Below are 8592 nucleotides of genomic sequence, written 5' to 3' on the forward strand. Positions count from 1 at the left end.
TGAGCTCAGGCAATCCACCAGCCTTGGCCTCCCAGAGTGCTAGGATTACAGGTGTGAGCCACAGCACCCGGCCTTCAAAACTTCTCTTAAGTCCTTTTTAAATATGTAAAAATTGATATAAGTTTTAATAATATTAAAGTTGGTAAGCTCAAAGTTAATGAAATGACTTGTATTGAGACAATAACAACTTAATATTTATAAACACTTTCCTAGATTGACTTATCCAGTTACTACACAAGGAGTGTGAGGCAGGCATTTTGGAATTCTAGATTCACATTGCAGCTGGGGAAACTGAAGCATGGAATAGTTGTGATTTATAGCCAAATTTAAATGGCTAACTACATTAAGGAAGCCAGAGAGAATCCAGACATAATTATTCTTCCAAAGCTTTCACCTCTGATCTTCCTTCACTTAGTTCAAGTATTCTAATTATACAAATGTTTCTCATATTGTGTCTGGCTCAGCAGAATTTCCCTCAGATGACATATGGCAGTTTTTTCTGCCAATGGAATTGCATCATTTAAAAGAGTTTAACTTAGGGACAGACTTGGCAAACCAAGTCAACTGCAGAAACAGAATAGGGCCTGGGCTCTGGGGTCAAACTGTCTATGTTCAAATACCAGATCTGTCAATTACTGGCTATAGAAGCTTGTGAACATTCCCGTCCCCCCAGTTCCTCACCTATAAAACAGAAGTGATGATAATAAGAATACTTATGTCATTGGGTTTTTTGAAAATCCAATGAGAAAATATATTTAAAGCCCCTAGAACAGTGATGCACACACAGCAAGCACTAAATAATTGCTGGCTGTTTTTCAGCCCAGGTCCCAAGAAAATAATCCTGAAGCTAAGCTTATATGCTAAAATTTAACACAGTTACTTGGAATTGTGTTTCTAGGGTAGCAAGATAGAACAAAGGCAAATAAGGTTGGGATAGAGGGTGAGAAAGTGCAAAGTAGCACATTTTTGGAGCTGGTCATAGTGTCACAAGAAAACAAAGATATTTGGTCAATCTCATGGACTTCATACAGACAGGATACGTGGAACCACCATATCCAGGGACAGTCCCCTGAGAAGGGAGTAAGACAGATTTCTCTGTTTGATCCTTCTTATCGTCTGTTTCTCACTGATCAAAGTTCAGTGGGGTATTATCCCTCTTGCCCTTCCAGCAGGTTGAGTCCCCTGGGTAGATACCACACCCTGTAGTGTGGGGCCTCATCTGAGTTCAGAAGCAAGGGAAACCAGAATTCCACGGGTCTGGCTGGCTGGGATGAGGAGCAGAGCTGCTACAAGTTCTGTCATGGTGGGTGCAGTGGAGGCTGAATGTGAATCTGGTAATCATTTCAGGGGAGTTGAAGCAGATACTGGTGTTAGAGGTGCCCAGATACTGGAGGTGCCTGTGTTCTTCATCAAGAAAGAGGCTAAAGTCCAAGGACAGGTGAGAGTAAGAAAGTGTGAGGAAGTACATGAACTGATTACTGCCATTGTTACCTTCTAAATTCTTCCTATAGCACACACAGCCATGTGCACTCAGCTGGCCCTTTAAGAAGGGACTTGCTGCTATGATGAACTGCATTAGTTGAAGGCCTCCAGCTATTATCATCTTTTTTTTTTAAATTATTTTTCCGAGGTAGCAGATTGTGGATACCATGTAGTACCATTTCTTTTTTTTTTTTTCTTAATTTTCTCTATACATGTACATGTGTTTATTTGGTTTCCACTTTTTACCTTCACAAAATTATCATCTTCACCATCCACCTTAACTTTCAAGCCAAGGGCACAGATTTCTTGGAGCACTCTGAAAAACAACTAAGCAAGGTGGTGGTAGCTAAGGTTATATATGTCTCTGGATAGCTCATGGCAATAATTGTGCAACGTGGCCCAGCCTTTTCTACCAAGCTCTTGATGACAGTGAGGAGCAAATCTTTCTCTGGAGCGCCCCCTATGGCCAGCAGAGACCGTGTCAGTCTACAGTAGGTCTGAAGGTGATCCCCTGCCTAATTCTGCCTTCTTTCTTTTTACTCCCCCATAAGTAAACCTTTCACATTTCTCACTTCGTCACAGGTCTGCTTCCCAGGGAATCTAATCCCAACATTCCCTTAAAACAAGTACATATATTATTAGACACTTAATATATAAAGGCTAAATACCCTGATCTGATTACCATATGTTATATGTATCACGAAAATTACTATGTATTCCATAACTATGTACAATTATTATGTGTTAAGTATAAAATTTCAAAAGGACATGATACTTCAGTACATTATGTTTGTCCACAAAACAAGTAAATACATGAAATAGAATGGAGTAAATGCTACAGGCAGGCAGAATCGCCTCATGAAATATCTAATATTAATACAAATAAATAGTCATAAAGACTTTTTACTATACAGAAGGGCCAACCATAGTCTCTCACCAAATATCAGGAGCGTGTTCAAAATTATTTCATCCCTACAATTAATTTTTAAGCTTAGAGAATATGACTAATGAGAAAACTTAAATTTCCTTTCATTATGAATCACATATTATCAAGAGCTGTCTTTTTGAATGCCTGCTACGTGCCAAGTACTGTGGTGATCACATCACATATACTTTCTTATTTAATCCTCTCCATAGCCCTACGCTCTTGTCCCTCACATATAGATGAGAAAACCGACACTTAGAAACTGAGACAACTGTCGAAGATCCAACAAAGGCAGGATTTGGATCTAGGGAAAATGGCAGGAAGCTCAGATTCTTCACTACAACTCCATAAGACAGTCCACAAATGCTAATATTGTACATGTGTCAGGCCACACATTTTACACGTTCCGTTTTATTCGTCCTCACTCAAGGCAAGTACAATTGTTATCCACAAATAATTGAAGCCAAGTGAGTTTGTGTGGCTCAGAAAGGTCAAAGCTAATAGGGAGAAGAATTGGAATTTAGAAGGAAGGCAGTCTGGTTTCAGAGTTTATCACCACAGTGTGCTGCCTCCTCTGGTTCCGCTTCTCTCGACCTGTAGGAATCCAGCTTCCAGGTCCATGGTAAGAGCACTGCCAGTCACATTCTCCTGAAAGTCATCCCCAGCAAATCGGAGGACTACTTGTTGATTTTGCTGAAGGATGGATGGTGCTTCATGAAGTTTAGACTCTCCTTAGTGTTGACATGGTGGGATTCTATCCATCAACATTGTTTGCCTATTATGCTTGTCCTCTGCTTTTGTTGAAATTCAAGTTCAATATGTGGTAAGCCCTAGAAGTGGTACATGCTTTGATGTGCCTAGAGACCTTCCAGGTGTTCAAATGACAAATGATAGACTGGTCTTAACTCCGCTGAAATGTTTAGTTAGAACAGCCCTTGGGTCTGGGTTTTTCCTCTTTGGGTTGTGACAGGGAAAGGAGAAGACAGATTGTCCCCCTGATTGCCACGCCTTCAAACACCACTCTCAGGCCTCAGGGCCATTCCTCAAGGTGTTCCCTGAAACTGGAATTTCCTTCACTCCCTGCTCACATCCTTTAGTGCTTGAAGATCCTGCTCAACCCTCTCATTTTCTGTGAAAACTTCTCGTTCCTTTTCCTCTGTAAACCACCAACCATACTTTGTGAGAATGAGTGATTTCTGGACTCCCACTTAAAAAAAAAATCTCTATTCCAGAATTTTCCATTATGTATATGGTCTGTGGTATACGGCATGTGTTCATGGATAGGCACATCCTAGATTATTAGTTCTTAGGCAAGAATCATGTATTTTAATCATTCTTGAACTTGTTGAGTCCAATATAGTATCTGCTCCATATGGGTACTCAGGTTGTTATGTAGTTATTTAAGAATCCAAGAATATTCAGTGGCATGGGAGAAGTATTACTTAATCTAACTGGATTCTATAGGACTGGAATTTCCAATAGATGTGTCAGGAACAATTTATAAACCACAAGTCAGTAAATAACTTTGTCTAGGACAATGTAAGGGTAGAAACCACACATATCTTATTTCACAATAACATCTCCAGCATCTGTCATGATATCTGGCACATAAGAAGTTGCTGAATCAATGCTTCGAGACCATTCTCATAAGGCTGCCGTAGAGACAATGTACATTCTCTCCTGTCTGCTATTATTATGAGAATACTCTTATTCTAAAAATTGCATTCCCATGTTAAAAAAAAAAAACACAACAAAACTGGAAGAAACCTGTAGTCCAAATAGGGGCTGTCTCCATCAGTGTATTCATAAATTTCTACTATCAGGCTCTCCATGGCATAATTTAGCAAAAATCAAGATTTCTGTGACTTTCTCACTATCCCATCGTTTACTGGGTTATATTGTAACTAATCATAGACTAGGGCTTTTGTCAATCACAGTTTATGTGAGTGCTGAAGAACAGCCTGGTGAGCTAATGGTGCTGTATGTGTCACCTCACCTCGTCTGGCAGCACTTCCACCACTGTATTCAGATCTAACAGGATTTGCCCCTCCATACCTGGGGAGTCCTTTCATGCTTCTGAACACAAAGTCAGCCCTTCACCCCCACACACATTGACTCACTTGTTCACAAGCTACATAATGGAACTGATGCTACATTTATAATGACTCTTCCTTCTCCTCTAAGGGTCCTGATATATCCTTCAGAGCCATGCAATTCAGTGCCATGCAATTGAATAGGCCATGAATCAGGCTGTATTGATAATTTGATAATTTGTTTGATGATCATTTGAATGATGGGAAGGGCTGAGATAAAATAAGAAAAACAGAGGCTCTGTGCCTGTGCTCAGTGGTTAGGGCGCCAGCCATATACACAAGAGCTGGCGGGTTCGAACCCAGCCTGGGGCTGCTAAACAACAATGATGAGTACAATAAAAAAATAGTCAGGCATTGTGGCAGGTGCCTATAGTCCCAGCTACTTGGGAGGCTGAGGCAAGAGAATCACTTAAGCCCAAGAGTTTGAGGTTGCTGTGAGCTGTGACACCACAGCACTCTACCGAAGGCAACATAGTGAGACTCTGTCTCAAAAAAAGTTTTGTTTTTGAAAACAACTCAAGGAAATAGGAGTTTTCATCACTATATTTACTTAAGACAGGTTTTAGCCCCAATAAACTATAAGGCTTTTCCTTTATAAAGAAACTTTCTACACAAATATTTATAGTGCATTATTCATGCTAGCTAAAAAGGTGGAAATAGCCCAAATTTGCATTAGCTAATTAATGGATAAACAAAATGTTGTATAGCCTTATAATAGAGTAGCAATTGGCCATACAGAAATGCATTACTGATACATGTTACAACAGTGGTGAATATTGAAACCATGCTAGGTGAAACACCATACGTTATATGATTGTATTAACATTTATGTGAAATGCCCAGAATAAGCAAATCAATAGACAAGAAATTAGATTAAGGCTGGGGAGTACGGGGTGACAGGATGTTGATAGCTAAAGAATACAGGGTTTCGGGTGGCGCCTGTGGCTCAAAGGAGTAGGGCGCCCAGCCCCATATGCCGGAGGTGGCGGGTTCAAACCCAGCCCCTGCCAAAACCTGCAAAAGGGTTTCTTTTTGAGATGATGAAAATGTGGTGATAGTTGCATATATTTGTAAATATCCTAAAGACTACTGAATTGGATATTTACAATGAGTGAATTGTATGATGTATTAGTTTTCAGGGCTGCCATAACAAAGTGCAGCATGCACTGGGCGGGTTCAACAGCCAATGTTATTCTCTCACTGATCTGGAGGTCTGAATGCTGAAACCCAGGGATTGCTAGGATTGGTTCTTTCTGAGGGCTTTGAGGAAGGATCTGTTCCAGGCCTTTTTTTCCCCTCTTTTCTTTTCTTTTCTTTTCTTTTCTTTTCTTTTCTTTTCTTTCATTTGTAGTTGGCCATCTTCTTCCTGGGTCTTCACATCATCTTCTCTTAGTAAATGTCTGTACAAATTCCCCCTTCTTATAATTATACTAGTAATATTGGATTAGGACACTTGAGTGGCCCCATTTTAACTTAATTGCCTTATAAAGACCCTATTTCCAAATATAGTCACATTCTGAGTTACTAGGATTTGGGACTTCAACAATATGAATTTGATGTGGGGATGGGGAGGGACCCAATTAAGCCTACATACCATACGGTATGCAAATTATATATATCAACAAGAAGGCTAAAAATAAAGAAAGTTTTCCCTGGACTTTGAGCCTGCTTCTTAAACAAGACTGACCTAAATAAGAAGAAGTGAAGTAAGCAACGCACCTGTTTTCTGGAGCAGTTCTTTTTTGCTCCTGTGATTGGTCTGTGCTCGCTTTACTCCTAAAGCCACAAACAGCTACAAGAATGCAATAGGGATAAAACCCAGCTCATAAAATAGAGCCCACAATTTGAGTCCAATAACTGACATTTTATTTGGTCTGTACAGTGTTTTTCATAGTTTTCAAAAGTGACCCTGAGTTAAAGGCATGCAGGCATACTCCAGTTTGCCATAGTCCTCATCATTACCTGTTGTGCCACACTTGGCATGTTTCACTCACTTGCTAACTGCCTGAACATTTGAGATTGAAGTCTCAGGAATAGACACACTGTTAGACTATACCACCTCTTGGTTCACTGAACACATAGCATCCCTGATTAGAAATCACAGTGCAGATGGATACTTACCATAGATTCAAACTTAGTGTGTAGGTTGTGTTTTGTTGGGCTCCATGTAGATGTTATAAATATAGGCAATATATAATCTGTGACAAATTCCATTATAAAGGGAGAATAGGGTAGGTGGAATTTTCAACATAAGCTGATACTTACCATTAAGCTAAACTCTAAAGATCCTTAAAATGAGAAAATAACAAACTTCAAAGCACTTTCCTTCTTAGTTTAGTAAATCATATGTATAAACAAGTAGTCTCTGGAACCCTATTATGTTATAACTACAAACATTTGGCTACACTGAGGGTCTCATTATTTTCCTCCAGTAGCAAATTTCATACGACAAGACTCATGTATCAGGCAACAGCTTACACCAGTGCTTTTCAAGCCTAAGTGCACCAGCATCACCTGAAAGACTTTAAGAAATAGACTTCTAGACAACATCCCGGGAGTTTTTCTTTCAGTACGTTTGGGGTAATGTCCAAGAATTTGCATTAGTAAGTTCCCTGGTGGTGCTGATGCTGCTGATCCAAGGATCACACTTCAAGTATCACTAATTACACAATGAATGTGAGCCCTGTCCCCCAATTGCAGCTTAAACACAGCCTCAAATTAATTTTTAAAACTTAAAAAAAATTGGGGAAAGTGTCTGACTGGTTTGTAAGTGCACAACCTTTTATCAGTGGGGGGGGTGTGAGTCTACTTGTAGAAGCACAACAGGAAGGCTTACATAGTAGGCTTGAACCATATAACCCCCCCCCACTCTTTCTTTAATTATGGGAGAATGTAAGTTTAAAAGAAACTATTTTTCTTGAGCATGATAGAATCTCCTACTTATTTTATTTGCCACATAATGTTTTGAGATTATCATGTTCAAGGATTTATACAAATGATCGTGATCTCTAGACTTTTGTACTTGGAAGTATGACTTAGCAAATAAAGTATGGACAAATCATGTTTGTGAAACATGCAATGCCCTGAACGGGTTATAAAATTGAGGGGAAAAAAACCAGGAGAAACAGAATAATGCTCACTCATTCGTTCTCAGAAGCCAGACCTTTATTTTATAATAGAGTAAAACATCTTTTTCTAAACTTAGACTAATTTGAAAAATGAATTTAAAAAAATCAGCAATGCCCACTATTTGTTTCTGTATCTACTGACAATATTGAAAGTAACAAATATTCCTATTAAGGTCATATTTTTCATATAGGTGCGTTACATGTGTTAATTAATTGGACCTCCTTATAATAACCTTATTAAGTGTTATTATCCATCAATCTGTCATTAACTAGTAATATTATCCATTACTATACTTTATAGCAATTGAGACTTGTAATATTTTAGTTACTTCCCTGTGGTCACACTGCCAAATCTGACTTGATGCAGGACACAGGTATTTTCCACTTTTCTAAACTTCTTTCCCATGATTTCAAAAATATACTAGACAGTCACAGCGAGGATTGAGGACATGAGAATAGTAAACCCAAATTCTCAAGGTTCCCAGATATTTGTATTTCTTTGAAAATAGAATTTAACATTGGGAATGTTTTGGGAAAATGTAGTCTAATAATTGTGGGAAAAAAGGATAACATACTTTATACATTTTGTTACTTTTGCCCATTTATTTATTTTTAAACTTTATTCAAATTAATATGAGGGTACAATTTTTAGGTTACATTGTTCTTACTTGCCTGATTTTTTAAACAAAGTTTTTTTTTTTTTATTACTTTTGGCCATATTTCAAAAGAAAAAAAAAGGAGGCCAAGAACTATGGGAAAGAAAGAAAAATATATGCTGAAAGAAAAGATAGTATGAGTAAAATTTTACACCAGCTTGATGAAAGTATTTCAAATGGTATATAAAACCAGCACATTGGACCCCATGATTGCATTAGTGTACACAGCTATGATTTAATAAAAAAATTTTTTTACAACAACATAAACTTACTTTGGTACCAAGCCTTCAGCTTTCAAGTATTCTATA

At 38.4% G+C, this 8592-nt stretch overlaps 1 pseudogene; it reads left to right on the forward strand.

The window, feature by feature from the left end:
- Positions 1-8592, forward strand: part of LOC100943710 — a 62643-nt pseudogene that overhangs the window by 44360 nt on the left and 9691 nt on the right.

This window comes from Otolemur garnettii, unplaced genomic scaffold, assembly GCF_000181295.1.
Source record: "Otolemur garnettii isolate 467f Iridium unplaced genomic scaffold, OtoGar3 scaffold00006, whole genome shotgun sequence".
Lineage (NCBI taxonomy): Eukaryota > Metazoa > Chordata > Mammalia > Primates > Galagidae > Otolemur > Otolemur garnettii.